The sequence below is a fragment of the Prionailurus bengalensis genome, chromosome B2, assembly GCF_016509475.1.
Source record: "Prionailurus bengalensis isolate Pbe53 chromosome B2, Fcat_Pben_1.1_paternal_pri, whole genome shotgun sequence".
In the NCBI taxonomy this organism is placed as follows: Eukaryota; Metazoa; Chordata; class Mammalia; order Carnivora; family Felidae; genus Prionailurus; species Prionailurus bengalensis.
The window spans coordinates 88,830,583-88,851,243 of record NC_057349.1 but is presented as its reverse complement, the minus strand read 5'-3'; the positions used below and the strand labels follow the sequence as shown (position 1 = coordinate 88,851,243).

The 20,661-nt window shown below is 41.0% G+C and overlaps 1 pseudogene; it reads right to left on the bottom strand.

The window, feature by feature from the left end:
- Window positions 1-18,333, bottom strand: part of LOC122490508 — a 35,840-nt pseudogene extending 17,507 nt beyond the window's left edge.
- Between the last annotated feature and the right edge of the window lie 2,328 nt (window positions 18,334-20,661).

Genomic DNA, 20,661 nt, shown 5'->3' with positions numbered 1-20,661 from the left:
TCCTCCATCACGGGGCACATTCCCCCTTTAAGGCTTGAATTGACTGTTTTCTCTCCCTGGGACATTTTCCCCTCCGATATCCTTATGGAGAACTCCTTCACCTCTTTCAGATCCTTGTTCAAATGTTAGCCTCTCTAGGAGCTCTGTCCTGACTGCCTTATTGAGGTCATAAGGCTTCAAGGTCCCTTTCTGCCTAGGTCCACTTCCTAACTGCCTACTCTGCTCTAATTGTATTTCTTACATTTTGATCTACTATATAATCTGCTTATTTATTATGTTTATTCTTATTGTTGGTCCGTCTACATGAGCATAGAATCTCCATGAGGACTGGGATTTTTGTCTGCTTTTTTCATTGGTGTATCCCAGTGGCCTTAGAACAGTGCCTAGTACGAAGTAAGAGTTTAATATTTATTAATGATTGAATGGCCATTTGCAGAAAAGGGTGAAGAATCTTGTCAGAAGATAACAGTGTATTTCATCTTTTCCACCAAAATGTGTACCACAGAGCCACATGCCTCTCAATTTATATTACTGGTTGGCAAACATTTAAAGCTGACACTTTTGACAGATGAGAGGATGACTAAAGATTTTGGCCACCTCTGCAATTTTTAAATTTTTGTTACATTTATGTGTTATAAAGAACTGATTGTTCCTATTTGGATGTAATTCTTATATAACTCAGTCAAATGATTAACGCATTATTAGTTGTCAGACCTGAGGGGGTAGAATTTTACCTGTTTAGTTATTGTCAATTGTCAGTCATGGAGGAAGGAAATGTACCGCTCAGAATGGAAAATTTCCCTGGTCTCGTGGGTTCCTGAGAATCACTCTTAGGCTTTAGCAGAAGGTTTCAATGTTTCTATAGGATCTATATGGTAAGTCTAGGCATAGTACCCTTTACATGGAGAAAGATTTGAAGCAAGAATATAGGGAGTCAAAGCTTTGATGTACCTGACTATGGGGCTACTGGACACTCTCTCTCTCTCTCTCTCTCTCTCTCTCTCCGCTCCCCAGCCCCACTGTACTCCCTACTCAGAACAGCTGTAGAGCAGGACCAGTGCAGTTGAAGATCAAGTCAACCAAGGTAGGAGGTGACCACCTCCTTTCAAGGTAAATCCTTTCAGGGTTTGACTTTGTTTAAATGTCTGGTTGACATTTGCAGTTTGCATTTGCTTTGCATTTGGCCAGTAGTCTGTACAAGGTGCTATGTTTAAAGTAGCCAAAAATTATATCTGCAATACCTTGCTATTCGCTGAAATTGCAGCCCCCTGTTTGACATGGTTGTTATATCATCCGTTGAGCTAATTGAGGACACATATCTTATTTCTTTCGTCGTCTTCCACTGCACTGGTATTACTTGCAAATGACCTAGGCTGTGACAGTGGCAGCCATAACATCAGGAACGACTCGCTCAACTTCTATTTATTGATCATCTGCTACATGGCAGGAAATACATTAGATATTTTACAGCCTTGTAAATGTATATTGTTATTATGCTGTCTTTCATTTTCTGTGGTTTTCTTAGGCTTCATGACAATTTCTGGAGGAGACGTATTTACTTTTTATCTGCCATATTAGGCAGTGTCATTAGAGACAGCAGGCAGGGGCAGGAATAGGGTGATGGGGATAGGAGTGTGGAATGTGTAGAGTGACTACCAGCTAATCCACAAGCAGACAGATTAAATCTGTGGCCTAAGAAACAATGAGAGCAATAAACCATGAGTCCTGCTGTTGGAAATTCATGGGGGAACCCTTTGTCCAGGATAACAAAAAGATGAGAGATGGAGGGATGGATACCAAGCCTTCCTAACTAACTTTTGATAATCGGCAATGAATCAGTACTTCAAAAAGTGTGAAAATAATTTTGAACCCTTTAATAGTTTCTCTGCTTGCATATCCCTTCCCTTACTAAGAGTCAAAACAAAACTTGCCAGTTTTCTGTTGAAGTTTAAATTTTATCCTACCAAATTGTGTGTATGTATATATATATGTAACACACATACACTTAAGAGCAGAATTGTCAGGTTTAGAGCTTGTGAATGTTTCGCTTTACAAGGTTATGCCACATTATTTTCTAATAGGCAGTGCTCATTAAATTATTTGTTTTTAAACGACAGAATTATCCATGATTTATCCTTAGCTCTTGCCTGATCACTGTATTCCTGGTTCTTGGCTGCTTATAGGAATCATTTTGATGCATTAATTTTAACACCAACTAACCTCTCTTTATTGCTGTCTCTAATTATGAGGAAGATCATTTTTAATTTATTCCAGGGAAAAGATTTCAGGTCCTGTGTTGTGTAACTCAGAAGACGAAGGAATATCATAATTCCTAGCTCCTCCTAGGAGGTGAATGTATTGTGAAGCTAATGATGGTTAATCTTCAAGACCCCTTATTTGCCTGGGTTCCTACTAGCATCATCGGAGAATATTCATTTTTGGATGCATTAAATTTTTTTTTTTAATTTTAGAGAGAGAAGGAAAGAGAGAGCATATGGAGGGGAGAGGCAGAAGGAGAGAGAGAGAGAGAGAGAGAGAGAGAGAGAGAGAGAGAATCCCAAGCAGGTTCCACGTTCAGCACGGAGCCTGACACGGGGCTCAATCTGATGACTCTGGGATCATGACCTGAGCCAAAATCAAGAGTCAGATGCTTAACTGACTGAGCCACTCAGGGGCCCCATGTATAAATTTTTTATTCATAATTTAAAATTATGTTTCTTTAAAAGGATTCCAACTTGTATAAGCTTAAGGTCCCATGAAACCTGACTTTGTCCCTAGTTTCTTTTATGTTATAATCTTTTTACTTTAGGGTTTAATTTACATTTTATAACCTTTGTCTTCCCAATATTCTGCAATAGCTTTCAAGAGACTTTCTAAAAGATTCAAAACATTTTCCCCTGAATATTAAAAAAAAATCACCTCAAACAGTAGACTAGTCATTTAACTCAACAATGGGCTCTTCCCAAGGGACATCATCCCAGTTTTAGTGAAGTTGATTGGAAATGAGTTAGAATCCTAACAGTTTTCAACACAATGAATTAATTTAATCCACATAAGTCATTCTTGGAACCACTCAGTTTAGTTTGGTTATGATGTGGCTCCATGTGCCAAATCAGATTTAAGAGTCAATGTGTGGTATTGGTGTTTCATAGACTGGTCCCAGGGTTTCCCTGTAATCTCTGCCTGATTTCTCTGAATTAAATAATAGACAATATAAGGTGTAATAAATCAATTAACTATTCATGAGAAAGTTGTGTGCCTATGAGTAGCTAGCAATCTACTGGTGGTTATTAGTATGTTTGATTACTAATTTAAAGATATCTTTGTTGGTTTCTGATCATTGACAGCAAGGCATATGACTACAAAAAAACACTCATTAAGAAAATAGCAAAGCTGAATTGGAATATCGTTGTTGTGTTTCTAGGCAGATTATTTCTTGTAAGTGTAACTCTGTGGCAGAGTCCCTTGATTTTTGTTCCAGATCCATGGGATAATCGGAAAAATCTTTGGTTTCTAACTAATGCCAGAACCTTCTCCAGGGCTTTTATATTATGGCACTCTTCCCACACTGGTAATCAAAATCCTCTTTCTTGTTTTGCACCAAGGGCACCAACGCCTTCCAACCATTCAACCATTTTTCTTACTGGCTCCCTGCAGGTGGAGTGAATCAGGTCAGACCTTTACTGAGTGCTTTGCCCTTTCTGTCCCAACCTAACCAAATGCTATGCTTAACCTTCAAAGCTTCTTATGTGCCTGGGCCCTATCTAGCTTCATTAAAAAATACTTACTTTTGGGGCGCCTGGGTGGCGCAGTCGGTTAAGCGTCCGACTTCAGCCAGGTCACGATCTCGCGGTCTGTGAGTTCGAGCCCCGCGTCAGGCTCTGGGCTGATGGCTCGGAGCCTGGAGCCTGTTTCCGATTCTGTGTCTCCCTCTCTCTCTGCCCCTCCCCCGTTCATGCTCTGTCTCTCTCTGTCCCAAAAATAAATAAACGTTGAAAAAAAAAATTAAAAAAAAAACTTACTTTTGCATATCATTTTTGTTCATAGTATTTTATTCTTTTTCATAAAAGGGCCCCCCAGGTGCATGCATTTCTTTGTAAGGAATTAGGTAATCTCAGGAAAGATTTTAGTGTAAGACAATGTTTCTTGAATGTAAAAACTCTTAGGTTCCTTAGAATATACCCACAGACCTCCATTCAAAAAACTGGCATAGAAAACTTGACATTCCAGTCAACTTGAATATCCTCAAACTCATCAGGGGGAGGCCGTTTTCCATTTAAGCCTCTGCCATGAGCATCTCCTGTGGACTCTCCCTCCATCCAGACCTTTCGTGCTCTGTTCTCTGAGTGCTTCCTGTCCTCTCAGACTCCCTTCAAGTATATCTGTTGGTTACCCTACTCCTTCCCAGAGCAGGATTTGCCTTTGTATTTCTTTCTTTCTCTTTTTAAAATTTTAATTTAGGGAGAAAGATTGCATGTAAGCAGGTGAGAGGGACAGAAGGAAAGAGAGAATCTCAAGGAGGCTCCACGCTCAGCACAGAGCCCGATGGGGGGCTCGATCCCACAGCCCTGGGATCATGACGTGAGCTGAAATCAAGAGTCGGATGCTCAATCGCTCAATCAACTGAGCCATCCGGCGCTCCACCTTTGTATTTCTTAAAAACCCCAGAAGCACCTCAGTCTCTGATAGGGTGTGCACTGATCTCTCCCCCCAACCCTCTGAAAGTAGCACTAATCCATTCCTGACCATCTCAGATTAGACCCTGGGATACTCAGCCAGAGGTAGGATGTTTTTAGCCACAGAATAGCAGCCCCAGTTAATTTGCACAGAATATCTTATTCTGATGTCTCTCTTAGGTAACACTTTCCTTCTGGTGAATGTAAGACTTCTCAAGCAATAATAACTTGCATTTATACAGCCTTATGAACATGAACTCACATAAATCACATTCATTAGTGCCTCTTCCCTTCAGAGATCCCTTTCCCAGGTGACTAGCACGTCGCCAGCCTGCCTCCCAGCCTCTGCTTCGCCTCTATTATTGGTATAATCGTACTTGGCTCTCCCAGGGGAAGCCCACCTGCCCAGTCCTTTTCCTCACTCTTCCGTGACTCTCTCACCAATTTAGCTGAGGTCCATGACTCCCCCCACCTATTCTGCCAAGCTTCTACTGGGTTTTGTCCAGAGGACTGAGGATCTCTGTCTCCTGTGAGCACCAATCTCTCATCTCTCTTCTCTAGCTCAAAAGTCTTGTGTTTTTTTTTCCTTTTTACTCCCCCATCTTTCCCATAATATCGGCGATCTCATCAAATGAATCAATACAGCTCTACTATGCTAATACAACCAGCAAAGTGCTTAAAAGCGTAAACTGGGGTTGGCTCCGGCTTGACTGCCAGTTTTCTTAGAAAGTTTCAAACATCCTCCTGTCCTTACATATTTCAACCAGGGGGACTATTAAAAAAAAGTCCTCTGGGCTTCAGTTTTCTCATTTCTAAAATGGATTTAATAATAGCACTTACCTCAAGGAGAGGTTGTGAGGATTCATTGAGAAAATAAATGTGAAGTATTTATCAAAGTGGTTAACATACAGTCCACAGACAAAAAGTGTTTAGTTTTCATCGCAGACTCATCTGATAGGCTTGCGATTTGGTCTTTCTGTGCCAAGGAGAGTGCAATGTTTCCATTTTGTGCAACATACCCAGAAATGTTTAAAATTTGAAATGTTAACATTTTATGCCACATGTTTGATTTATTTTTAATTAGGGCTCTTAGTGTGACTATCCCTTCTTTAAGTGTTTGAAAATAGAACATTGTTTTCCCCAGCACTGCGTGGATAGTATTTTTTACATAGGCTGAGCTTTTTAATCGAAAAACATTCATCCATTTTGTCCACCTCATGTAAAAAATTTTAGGACAGGAAACATACTTTGTTATTACCATTCCCATTTCAAAGATGGGGCAACAAAGGCATTGAGAAAAGAGGTAATATGCCTGAGGTCACAGAATGACTACGTGGGGAAGCTAAGGCATAAGCCTAGTCTTAGTTTGGTCTTCGTGTAATTTTGTATCAATATTTTAAAAAAATGCACCAAAAAACCTAATCAGAATCTTCTGAATAGCAATCATGTGCTGAAAGATGGTGTATTCTTTTTGCATAAAAGATTTTCTGCATTACAGCAGGGGGCCCTACCCTGATGTGTCAGGAGGAAGAAGAAAATTCATTTCTTATACCAGCCTGTCAGCTGCCCTTTATGATTGAACCATATACCATTAGACAATCACAAACAGTGACAAGAGCTTTTGCTCTGTAGCGATTCTCATGTTTGAATTGGTTTGCTGAAATGCTGCTCTATGCTGTATTACTGGAAAACACTACAAAGAACAGATGTGCAGTACCATGCAATATTTATCATTTAGATGTTTAATCTGGGTGTTTTAAATACTACTCCGATTTTGTTACAGTGTATTTGCTACTTGAAGTGTTTTTTTTTAAGAGCTATGTTAAAAACACAATAAATGGTATATTTTTATGGATTAAGTAAATCCTCCGTTGTGGACGTAATCATATCCTGAAAGTGACTGAAAAATAAAAATATTCCCAATTTTCATAGATACATAATTTTGATGGTGTATTTGTAGCAATTTTACCAGAGTAAATTCACATCCTCTGTAGCTGGTGTAATTCTTACACCTACCTTAGGGGAGACTTCTGTAGAAACACGGAAGATCTGTGCTCTGGTATTAACTCCCAGTAGATTACAAAAAGTAATCAGAACCAAATGGAAGATATACTGTCCATCATATATTTTCAGGCTTGAAGTAGTATTTTTTTTCCTGCATACTAAAGCAAGTAGGGACCTTTTACATTATCTCTGGTCCCTTTATAACTCCTTGAGTAAGTGTATTGCAAATAAGCACATTTATCATTGAAGACTGTTAGTAAAGAATATGGTATTTATTCAGACGATTCAGAGACACAGCGTTTGAAGAGTTTTTAAATTGCTTATTTGGTTTAGAGCCACATTCACTTCTTGACTAAGGTATTGTTAAGTGATGGAAGTTCGAAAGCTTATCATTTCACTGATCTCTGTCGTAACCAATGAAAATGTTAATTTTAAAGAATTAAAATGTAGGAATAGGCTATATGAATTTTAATAATGTTTCATGTTTAAATTATTAGAAAATTTAATAGAACATATACTCCTAAGGTTAATTTTAAAGACACTGCATTTCTTGAGTCAACATGAACGCTATGAAGAGATTTCAGGATGAAAAATTAGTGCCGAACAAAGCCCACTGTGGAGAATCACTAAGCACCAGCTATGATAATAGCCTATTACGAGGCACCTGGTTATACCATGGATTTGATCACGGAGGTCAAATCATGTTCTCTGTGTACACAGTGATGCGTGGTACATCCCTTTTCTTATGACTTGGAAAACATACAAAGAAAGGGTTCTGTGTGTCCTCTGGCTCCTGCATTATAACAGGACTCCATGTAGTAAGGCCATTAAGACATTTATGAATGCATCCGTGGTGAGTTACAAAATGCCTGTGGATGGACAATTCATGCTTATGTATTTATTTATTTAGGATTTTATCCTTACTGCCATGAGGATATGGAGTGGCTTCCATACTGAAAGCAACGAAGTAAATATATCAAAACAAATATTAGCCTTTTAGACAAACATTTTCTCATTAGTCTTCTCTCTGTGAAGAGAATGAGGTTAAAAATGGTTTGAAGTTTCTTAAGTCATTATGTTCTGTGGCTTTTCTAAAATTAGAGTGTCATGTTTTCAGTAACTGTGTTTGTATTTACATAATTTTATTAATTTTTATTACAGTTCAAAGCATACAACCATTTTACCAATTGCCTTTTTGTAATTAGAATGTTATATCTTCACTTTGTTTTGGCTCTCAGTGAATATAGTAGCATCACATTTCATTAGCAAATACAGAACAGTATTTCCTGATGTAATTAGACAAGTGTATTTGGTGTTTAACATGATTTTCATCTTCATTAGAGAGAGATATGAAACTTACGCGTCTCTTTTATCACTTAGAAAATTCTTCTGCCTTGAAAGAAAATCTCTGCATTTTTTTTATTACTATTCCTGTTTGATTTTGTGAGGCAACATGTCACCTGAATCCGTGTATGTAGCAAATTATCTGAGTTTGTCTGGTGGAAGAATACAAGGGTGTGTGTAGGTGGAAGATATAAAGGACTGTACTTGGAAAAGATAACATAAAAATGATTGTTTTGATCAATCTGAGAAAATTTTTGGCATTAGAGTTGCACATTTGAGATCTTTCTCTTGAATTAAGGACAATTTTTGAACACTGGCTACTTGATTACCTAAAGCCCACTTTGTGGAGATCAATGGTGGGTTAAATAGAAGAACATTATGCATTAGTAGACAAACTATTATTCAAGAAGATGGAGAAGCAGATCCCGTAACAGCCATTTGTCACTATATTTCCTTCCTCTACTAAAACCAGAGGGTATTCACTCTATCTTACAGAACTTGAGAATCAGCAGTGGAAAGAGGGTTTTGAAGAGTTTTAAGCTTGCTTTTCTTTCTTTCTTTCTTTCTTTCTTTCTTTCTTTCTTTCGACAAACAAGTCACCTAATCACATTGATTATCCCACTCCTTTTATTGGCAAAATATGGACAATTTGTATATTTCTATTTATATCACCACTATGTGGTCAGTTTTAATTTGGCTTTTATTTCTATACATTTTTGCCAAGTACAAAAGTTTGTCCTCGAAGTGGTATTGACTTATAAATTTTATAGGATTAGGCACTAATTATGATAATATAAATAGGAATTTGGAAATATATAGAGGTTGAACACTTGTGATATTTTCGTATATAAAATTATTTATGATATTTACTCAAATTTAGGATAGTCCTTTTTAGTGAGGTCTTCTCTGCAGTGGTTTTCAATTAAATTCTTAGTTCAGTGGAACATACAGATATCAGGGGACCTTTGTGACAATCTCAGAAAGGCGGGATAATAGGATAAAATATTGTGTTCTTTTCTTGTATCTTAGGCTTTGTCATATAGGTCTATTAAAATACTATTCATTATATTCTGTTTATTTACTCAAGGGATTTGAATTAATTTGTAAAAAAAAAAGGCAAAATGAAAAACATAAAAAATAAGATTAAGGAAAATAAGAAGTAGAACAAATGTCAAGATCAGAAACAAAATAGGACGTAGGTGAAATAGCTGTGTTCTATGTTGAGGTTCAAGATTTGTGGTAGCCTAAGTGTAAAGGGAGATTTGGACAATTATCCGTGATGAGGAAACCAACACTCTCTCTGATGCATGTGAAACTTTTCTCAGGACATAGCCCTAAAGGAAATTTCTCCCATAGAGCTGCATACGAGCAAGCCCCGGATAGGGCTACTCAACAATGTTCTTATCGCCAATACAAAGAAACATTTCCAAAAACCAGGCTATTTTCCTTCCTCTTAATTTGAATGAAAGCTAAAGGCAGATGATGAAAGAATAGTTTAGTATAAGCAACCCCATAAGAGGTCTTGACAGTATGGTACTAAAGAGAGTTTTTGATATCTACCCCGGTCCCTCTAGAGGAATGGATCACAGCCAGCCCTTCAAATTCTTCCCCACGGATGGTAGGCAGTTTGAGGCTGAATCTCTGGTGAGGAACTCTGTGTTGTGTTAGAATTGAGGTTGTGAGTGCTTGTCGTGCTGTGAGTGCACACCATGTGCCCACCGTCCTTTTATGAGCAAGTATTTCCTTATATACACATTTCCTGCCTTGTCCTGTGATCTTGCTACTCCAGCCACAGCCAGAATCTGGCCTGCAATCAGTGCTAAGACCCAGGTCAGCATCTGAGTGCCCAGGGAGGATAACTCCACCCACTGTGGTACTCTAATCCGGATGAGGACTGATGGCCAAAATGGTATCTTTGCTCTTAGGGAGCGTGACTTTTTTTTTTTTTTTTTAAATTTTTTTTTTCAATGTTTATTTATTTTTGGGACAGAGAGAGACAGAGCATGAACGGGGGAGGGGCAGAGAGGGAGGGAGACACAGAATCGGAAACAGGCTCCAGGCTCTGAGCCATCAGCCCAGAGCCTGACGCGGGGCTGGAACTCCCGGACCGCGAGATCGTGACCTGGCTGAAGTCGGACGCTTAACCGACTGCGCCACCCAGGCGCCCCAGGGAGCGTGACTTTAAAATAACCAAAAAGAGATGGAGACCAAAAGGGTGGTTTTGAAGTGAAGACACACCCTGAAGGGAGACAAGCAGAAGCCCTGAGCTGGAAGGAGGAGGAGAGGGAAACTGAGGCACACATATACAGACTCCTGGAGCTGCGGTTGAGCTACTGGCAATGCAGTGGAATCATGAGATCTGCTTAGCTATTTCGAAAACCTTGCTTGGGGAGGTATTTCTTGCTTCCTTACTTTCTTGAATATCTTTACAATAAACGCCATTATAGAAGGTAATCTGCATACCTTGTTCTTTGTAACCAAAAAGAGCCAAACACAACTTGACCCTTGTAATGTGGAGATTAAATGATAGTTTATTATTCTTTTATAGAAATTAAAGTTTCCAACAAAATGCTTTCCAGGAGGAATCATGTATGTTTACGTCTTTTTGTCATTAGTGATAGCAACAAAACATCTAAAATTTCTTCTTGGCATAATTAGAAGTAGTAACACCTATTGAAGATTATTGAGGCTTATATTTTTGTTAAATCCATAAAAACATCTAAGAATTACACACAGAGACCTGGTCATGTATTTGTTTTGATAATAACCCTGGGATTAAAAGTTGTGATGTTTTAAAAGAACACAAGATCTCTTACTACTGTGGTGTAAATGTTAAAGAGCACTACAATCTGGAAATTAAGGTCTTCTAGGATTTAGCATGTCATGGGGCTGATATCTGTGGTTATAATCAGAACAAAAAGGTGGGCTGCTTTTACTGCATTATGTTTGTATTTTGGAGAAACAATGTCATGGTGCAATTACCTACCCATTTCCAACAAGAGGAATGCGGAACCTGGGACTTCGAGCCCTCTTATTGCCTCTTCCTACTGTAAAATCAGACTATCAAGTTACAGTGAGGTAACTCTAATGAAGCAAAGTACATTCATTCTTCAGCCCCTTAAAGAGCGCTCTGCTAATGCGGTCTCCTTTCTTTAACGTTTCAACCCAAATCGGTGATGACCTTTCTAATGAAACATAAAACCTACGATATGCAACCTTACTAATATATTCTAATGTAACTAGGTCACACAAAAGGCTTGTTAAGTTTGCAATGTCTACTTTTGCCTTTGCCAGAATTTCGAGTTATACCCGAAGTGTGTCATTCTTGACGGTATCACTGTAATCCTACTCCAAATAAATAGTTCTTTAAATAAAACTTCTAAACATTATCACCCTGTAAAATATGTTAGAGTGCTTGATGATTCAAAAATCATGACAGTTTTACATATGACTAATAGCCATCTTCTATATTATTATGTATATATTTAAAAACGATTCTACATATTCTTTTTTTTTAATTTTTTAAATGTTTTATTTCTTTTTGAGACAGAGAGAGACAGAGCATGAATGGGGGAGGGGCAGAGACAGAGGGAGACACAGAATCGGAAGCAGGCTCCAGGCTCTGAGCCATCAGCCCAGAGCCTGATGCGGGGCTCGAACTCACGGACTGCGAGATCGTGACCTGGGCTGAAGTCGGACGCTTAACCGACTGAGCCACCCAGGCGCCCCACGATTCTACATATTCTTAAATAGATATAATTTGATAAGTGTGTTAAATATGTTTCACATTTAATGGTGTTTTGTAGTTGTGCTCATGGAATGGCTTCCTCATGAGGAAGAATTCTTTATTTAGAGCTGCAGTGGGGATATTGCCTTCCTAAATAAACATCCACGGGGCCAATGTCCTGTAGTGACCACACTTGTTTGTGGAGCTCTTTGTTGAAAACTGACATTTCGGAGTTACCCCCTAGTTCTTTCGAAAAGTCATTAACCATCTGCCCCATAGACGCTTGTCATATATATATGGATATGAAACCACCCAAAGATCTCTTAACGTAGAGTTCCTATTTTGCATGAATAAATAGGGGAGAAGGAAATCAAAGCACTTGGAATTGCAAGCATCTCCCTTTAGTCTCTTATCTGGCTACACATGGCCACTCATACATACACCAGAGTTTCCCAAGCTGCTGCCACCGCAGACCCGACTGGCCAACGGCTCTCTAGAGATAGGTGGTTGCTTGCTTTCCGTGGGGAATTGATGCGACACAGATAACTGTCGGCCAGAACTAAACGGAGCCCGCAAAAGTTACTGAAGGTATGAGATTAGATCCCGCCTGGTGAAGGGGACCGCAGAGGAGATCCCGGAGGGGACTTGGAGGGAGCGGCCGGGCTCTGCTGAGGCGGCACAGAGGCCCGGCTCCTGGCAGGCGGGTCTGGGCTGGCTTCACTACAGTCAGCCTCCCGTGGATGTTGCTGCAGGCACATCGGCATCTCTTAATGTACTGAAGAAGAAAGGGGACGAGGACAGCAGGGAAGGAAAACCAGGGGGAAAAAGAAACGTATAAAAAATTCACCACATAAATTAGCTGCGTCTCTTGTCGCAAAAACTGACAATTTCATCTGAACGTGAATCCTGGGCTGCTTCTTCAAGTGCCTGGAGGAATTGCATCACGGAACCTACAAGGTAATTATTAAAAATGCATAGATGGTCATGTAGGTACAAAAAAATTGGGCAACTTGTCTCCAGAAAAAACATTAAAAGGTCCGCATATGTCAATGAATTAGAGTCTGTTTTCTTCTAACAGCTGCTATTTTGGGAATTCCTCTGAGGATGTTTAAAGAGCAAGTTTTGTATTTTGAGGTGGCTGCTCCATTGTCGCGGACAGTTGAAACCAGAGTAGGCTATTGAGGGGAGCTAACGGTTTTGGCACTGGTTTTGGGTGTTAAGTATCAACTAACATGTTTATGCCCGCCCTTCAGATGTCCACATACAAAGACCCCTTTCTCTCCCTTCTGGCAAGAATCCAGGCCAATCTTGGAATGCTTAGTCCCCCGCCCATCATTAAGGGCACTGTGTTAATCGTGGGGCTTCATCTCAGAAGCACCCTGGAAAGGAATGCTCACTGACCCACAATATCCACATTTCCGCTTCTGTGGAAATTGCATGCATATGAACATGGGGTTCTGAAGCAGAACTAAGAAACAATCAAGTTCAAGTTCACTTAAAACTACCTAGAGATTTAATATGTTAGCCAGGCTAATGGATAGGTCATTGAGTTGTTGCAATCACTTAAAAAAAATGTGTGTTATATTAGAAGTGTATGATATACGTATATCTATGATATAAATATGAGATTCTTTCTCACCATTATTTCTGTGAAGAACACAGATACCACACACTTTATTCAGCGAGTTGTAGACCAAGTTTTCGGCTGCTAAAAAGATGTTAGCTTGATTTGAAATAATACGTTCAAGTTGGGTTTGATAAATACGATGATAAATAGGTAGACAGAGAAAACATTACATCCTTCTTTATAACTTTAAGCCGAGTACTAGAATGTCCTGGAATAACTAAAAAAAAAAAAAACAACTTTCTTTTGTGATCTATTTGGCATTAAAAGTATCTTGATGTTCTGTAGGCTTTGTTAGACTGAAGATTTTAATGAGTTGTATGTTTATGAATTTATTAAGATGAAATCTAGTATCAATGGAGAAGAGAAATTTGAATCATTCTAGTAAGTAATTTGCAAGGTGTTCCTTGGAAAATATAGAAGAAAGGAGTAGTTTGTTTTGTGAATATTGCAGGTTGGGCATCTTCAACTTGTTATTGGGGGAAGGAGTGAAACATAATCTCACATCTAAAATTTTCGGGATTTTTATATCACATAAATGATTACTTTTTTGCTTAAACTTGTGCCTTATTTAGGTTACATCTAGAACATTATGGTTCTTCTCAGATGCTTAACATATTTGTTTTTATGATTCAAAACTGAGTCTTGACAACCATGATTCTGTTCTGTCTCTATGAGTTTTGTTTTGTTTGTTCATTTGTTTTGGTTTTCAGATTCCACATGTAAGTGAAATCATACAGTATTTGTCTTTCTCTGTCTGACTTATTTCACCTAGTATAATGCACTCAGGTTTCATCCATGTCGTTACAAATGGCAAGATTTTGTCTTTTTTATGGCCGAGTAGTATTCCATTGTGTATATATATTTTATATATATATAATATATATATATAATATATACATATATAATATATACATTTAATTTATTATAAATTATAATAATTATAACAAAATATATAATATATCAACATATTACATATTAATAGATATTACATATTCTTTATCCATTCATCTATCACAGATGGTATCTAGACTTATTGTGGTAATCAATGACAGTGTATACAAATATCAAATCATTATGTTGTACACCTGAAACTAATATAATGTTATGTCAATGATACTTCATTTAAAAAAATGAGTCTAGGAGCACCTGAATGGCTCAGTAGGTTGAGTGTCCAACTCTTGATTTTGGCTCAGGTCATGAGCCCAGGGTCATGGGATTGCACCCTACTTCAGGCTCTGCACTGAGCGTGGAGCCTGCTTAAGATTCTCTCTCTCTCTCTCTCTCTCTCTCTCTCTCTTTCTATCTTTCTCTCTCCCCCTCTTCCCCTCCCCTACGCATCCCCTCTCTCAAATTTAAAAAATGAGTCTCGAATCTTTAGAAAAGCAGAAAAATCCTCCCCTACATGCCAACTATTTTACATATTTATGCTGTCCAATTTACATTTTTTCTTTCAAGATATTAGTGCAAGAAAATAATACTGATGACTAGAATAATTTGTTTACTGCTTTAAAAAGTCCCCACACATTAGTTTTATTTATTACTTCCCCAGTTACTTTGCCAGTATGATATGTTTTTCAGAGGAGCACAGGCATGATTCTTCATCCCTCAGGCTCGAACTGTGGTTTTACAAATCCTTAGGACTGTATGCCTGGCACATAGCTGGCACTCAGTAAATACTGTTTGAATAAATACTGGATAAAGATCTTAGTGATTTATGTGAGTGTGGGAGGAAACATTAGGCCCCCTCCCCTCCTCTATGTGTGCACTCCGCAGAAGTCACAGCATTTGACAGGCCTACAGCATGGATCGGGTCGCTTAGGTTTCGTGAGAACAGGCTACAGCTGCTGGGTCCTTTGAGACCAGGCCGCTCTAGCCCTTTGTGCCATTGCTGGGAGTGGTCCGACTTACCCAGCCTCACTTCCCTGTTACCACTATGGGAGGTAAATGATTTCTACTGGAGACAAAGGAAGATCAGGGGAGGAAAAGCAGGGTAGATATAGCCATTGTTTGTTTTCAGAACTCTCTTCTCCATTCAGCTCTGTTTCCCCTCTTTGATCCAACACCCCGTTGACCTTACGATAGATAGCACCCCACCTCTCCTTGATATTTAATTTTCTGGTGTTTCCATAGTCTTGTTACCCCTTTGGCATTACTTTAGATTTTTACTTTGTCCCATGGAACTGCTTCAGCTCTGATGTCTCATTATCACATTTTCTGACCATAATCCATCATTTTTTCCTTTTTCACTCACAGCCAGATAAGAACCTCCAGTTCCTTGAACTCCTTACCTTCCCCCTTCTCTTTTCTGCCTTACTTAACCTAGACTTTGTCCTCCATCCTTTTAATTATCCTCTTGCCTACAGCCTTCATCCCCCATTGCTCCACACGCCGGTGGAACACAACCCTGGTTCGATCTAGCTCTTTGCCTCCTCCAGTCCTACACCAAGATGCCATGCCCACTTGGCAAACTAGAAATTTAGTCATCAACCTTGACAGCTTTTTTCCCACTCTCCCCTCCCTCCCCCACCCTGCCCAGGTTCTGTGCCTCTTCCCTAAATACCTCTGAAGTTTTTCCTCCTCCCGTGTTGCCCATGGCCATGCCTATAGATCAGGTTGCTATTACCTTTCACCCACATAGCTGCACTAGTTAACTGGTCTTGCTGCCCTCAGTCTGGTGTTCCTATTAGCCAGGCTCTGCATAGCAGCTATAATGTTCTTCATACGTTTCAACTATGATCAAGAAACTCACTTCTGAAACCATTTAATGGTTCCTTGGTTAAAGGCAGTGTTCAAAGTTTTAAAGATGGTGTATCCCTGTGTGATCTGACTTCTGTCCATAGCTCTGATTTTGCCCCTGCCTCTTGCCTCTCCTTTCTGCAACTCCAAAAGTTGCTTTTTTTTTTTTTTTTAAATGTTGTCTGTTCCTTTACTTTTTTCTTCTCCACTAGCACCATGAAAACTAAGTAGGGTCTTGGGGTGCCTGGGTGTCTCAGTCGGTTAAGTGTCCGACTTCGGCTCAGGTCACGATTTCACGGCTGGTGGGTTCGAGCCCGGCATCAGGCTCTGTGCTGACAGCTCAGAGCCTGGAGCCTGCTTCGGATTCTGTATCTCTCCTTCTCTCTCTGCCCTTTCCCTACTCACACTCTGTCTCTCCATCTCTTAAAAATAAATAAACATTTAAAAAAATCAAAAAAAACCCCAACCAAGTAGGGTCTTGATTTCCTTTCCCCAAAAAGCTGCTACCTCATTCCCAGGCAAATGAGGAGAATAGGACTTGAGGCTGGAACCACTGTTAGGGTCTCCCTCCCCCAGTCCAGAGCCAGGGAGAGGAACTGACACATGGAGAGGAAGTGGGATCAGGGAGGGCCTACTCCAAGTAAAGCCTCCACTCGGTCCAGTCTTGCTTCTAGGGATAGAAGAAGCATGACTGACTCTCAGAGCCAGGGTGGTGCCTAGCTGGGCCACAGCCCTCTGTAGGGTGGTCCAATGAAACTTGAGGATTCCCAGCACTGCTGGTGTCTGGTGTTTCAAGGCTGCTGTGGCCATAGACACCTCTTGGACCTCTTGGCTTTGGTTCCCCAAAAAGCCAATGGTGACAGCAAGTGGTAGACAGGGAAAGCAGACCCTGCCCTGAGAGTCTGCAGGCTGCACAGGAGAGTAGCCAACCTGGGGTGGAGGCAGCTGGATCCAGGGAGTGGCTGACCCACACATCATAGATGCTCTTGTTGGGCAGCATCCCCTAGAAGAGGGCATCTAGATCCCAGAGCAGCCCCCACAGTGGAGGGGAAGGGGCATGGGTTTTAAGGACCACCCCCTAGTAGGCTGGGCTGGTTGAAGGTGGGCACTGGGGACAGGATGTGGGTGGTAGTGGAACCAGGGGCATTATCACTTGGGGAGTGTAGATTGGCAGCAGGAGGTGGGCAGGTGTCCCCAAAGTGAGGCCCTATGACTTCTACTGGATAGTCCCCAGGGGCCTGGGTACCCTGAAGTAAGTAGAGGAGCCAGGCTCTGTGCTCAGGGGAGAGGGATGAGGGCCTGATGGTTTCCCCCTGGGAAGTCTCCTCCTGGGCCCGGGGAGGGGGCAGAGGTGCCACAAAGTCCTCTCGGAGGTCAGAGGTGGAGTGGACACCTTCACTGTGCCCAGAGCCTGCCTGACTGGGGCTGGTCCGTGGCCCCCCTCCCTGAGGTCCCTTAGCAAAGACACTATGCTGAGGCCCTCACTAGGCGGTGGCTGGGGTCTGGGCAGCCAGCAGGGCCAGCCGTGCAGCACCTAAGGGCCTGGGTCCTTGGTGAGGGTTCCCTGTACCCCTCCTGCTCTGCCAGCCCCGGCACAGGGCAGTGTTCTGCAGCCTCAGCACCTCCGCCGGGATCAAGCTCACATCTACTGCCTGGGAGTTGCCCTTGGCCTGGGGCTTCTCAGGGTCCGTAAGTACCTTGCAGAAGCATCCGAAGCATGGTTGGAGGAGATGTTGTGGTGGATGGAATCCTCTCAGCCCTCATAGTCCTCCCAGTAGTTGGGGAACCCAGCCTGAACCTGACGGGTGATCTGGGCCAGTTTCAGCCTGCGGGAGGGCCAGGTCTGGATCCCCTAGGAAATCATGGCCAAGTAGGTGTAGGTGTAGGGGGTGCTTGTCGGGCCGCAGGTATCTCTTTTTCCTCCTCTTGGGGGGCTGGGAGGATGACTCCGACCAGGGAACCCCCAGGCGTGTGTTGCTGCAGGGCCCCACGCAGAGGAGGTGAGCAACGTGGGCAGGGGCCTGGCCCCATGGAGGCCTCAGGGCAATGGGGCAGTGTGGTGAGGCAGGGCTGGGGGTCTGGGGCTGCCAGAAGCGCTTTTCATTCTGCCCATGCTCCATGCACTCTCTTCCCTTTGCGAGTTCTCTTTCTTTCACCCTCCTCTTTACCCTCTCACATCCAACTTTATTTCTCCTGGTGGGTGAAATACTCCTACTCATCTTTCCGGTTTTTGTTTACTGCTTCAAGGAATTCTTCCTGAGATCCCTCTCCCTCCAGAAATAATCAGACTTAAGCACATTGTATCTCCTCTAGGCTAATACTTAGAATCCTGTATTCTAATTGCTTATTTATCTATATCTCCCACTGTTTCATGAAACCCATGAGGGCAAGGACTCTACCTGCCTTGTCCGTTGTTGTGCTCCCAGTGCTTAGGACAAGGCTTATAATATACTAAATGGTTAATCATTATTTGCAGCAGAGAGTGTAGAGTGATGGTCAGGTAAGTAAGTGAACAGGAGCCCAACTGCCTGTGTTCAAATTCTGAGGCTGCCAATTACTTGCTTGGATAATCTTGGATCAGTTAATTAACTCCCTATGTCTAGCTTTTTTATCTGTAAGATGGGGATTATAGCAGTGTTCACCTCATCTGGGTATTGTGAGCACTGAATTAATACATGTGAAGTCTTTAGAACAACACCTGACACACAGTAAGCACTCAACTGACTGCTGATTTGTCAAAATATTTAGTATGGCCATTAAAAAATAATGGAAATCTATCTATCTATCTATCTACCTATCTATCATCTATCTACATCTACAGATATATCTAGCTGAAAATGGCTAGATATTTTTACACACCTTTATGAACCAGTTGCACATATTAAATTGGAACTGTGACTCAATCAGTTGAACAAGTTTCCCATTTGAATAATAGAAACATCAGTCTAGATTTTGTGATGTCGAAAGCACAACTATGTGCCCTTCTACACATTAACCTGGGCTGCTTTGTCTTTTTTGTCTGTCTATTCTTACAGTGATCTCCCCCAGCACCACCAGCAGGGAATCTGGCTATGACGCTGGCCGTGTCTGCCTTTATATCCAGCTCTAAAACCTGGCATTATCAGGCTTACTGGGTTTTCAAATTAGAGCTTTCCTTAATTTTTAGAGGTTTGAGATGGTTCTTCACTGACACGGCGTGACCAGAGGTGGAAGCAGTCACACCCTTTTTTTCCAAAAGGAAGGGGATTTCCAACCATCTTTTATCAGTAAGAAGATAGAAGCTTAGAAAGGCCTAGTTATTTGTCCAGAGATACGTATCAGTTAATACTAAAGCCAGGAATAAAGAACCAGCGTTCCATGGCTCTCTCTTGAATTCACACTAAAACAGTGTATAATTAGGAAAGGAAAAATCAAGTATGAGAACATAAAATATGGTATTCTTTTTGAAACTATAACTATGAATTTATGCTACACTGGTCCAATTTTCTCATAAGGTGAAAAGAATGGATAAAAATAAGTCCTCCAGCGTGTATGTCTGTCTGTCCAGACATTATGTCTCCCTCTCCTTCTCTCTCTCTGCTCCCCTATCTATAGATATATGTACTATATTGCCTGTGAAAATAAAATGAAGCATTGGAGAAGACATTAGATAACAGTTGCTAGTTCTAGTTGTGTTGGGCCAGACCTTTGTTCAATTTGAACTTCATCTCTTTGGAGAGTGAGGTGAAAATCGTTCATTTGTGTCCTTGGTTGCCCGCGGACTTAAATCCTAGATTCTGCTATGTGAGCAGCACTCATTTCCTTCTCCTTTTTACCCTGTCAGTCTTCTGTTATGATGCACTCTTCACCCAGAGGACACTGCTTCCTAACTGCTTTCTCATTGGTCTTTGGCAATCTAGTTTCTGGGCTTTTCATTCTACGTATAAATAACAAAAGTCACCTGTTGTCTTCTGACATTTTCTTAGCTGTGATTCACCTTGAAATTTCTTTCTGGGTAATGCTGTCTATCAAGTCTACATCATTGAAACATACCCCTGCTCTGGTGGCAAGGACTCTGAGCTCATCCTGGTCATGCTATCCTGGTTCTCTCCTGCCTTGTCCTTCTTAGCTTCCTCCATTGGCTCTTCTTCCTTCTTGCATGTTCGACAAAGGATTCACCAAATTGAAGCCTCTTCTTTTTCTACTCTAATTTCTGCCCTTTGAGCATTCCATTCTTTTCCACAATTTGTGCTGAGCTTCTTGTGAGGAGGAACTCTGTTATTCTTATTTCTATTCCACGTACTTGGCACAATACCTGGGTCATGGTAGGTGCTCAAAGTGGTCTGTTGCCTTGAATGTAAGCTATGTCGAGGATTCCAAAATTTAAATCAGTAGTGGGCTTTCTCAACTTCGAGTTCCAATGACATTACCTACTTTCTGTGCATTTCCAATAATAATAAAAATAGTTACTGCTATTAAGCACCAGTTGTGGGTTGGTCAGCTTGCTAGGTGATCTCCATACATTATTTGTACTCTATACAACCCTACAAGGTACACTTTATCATCAG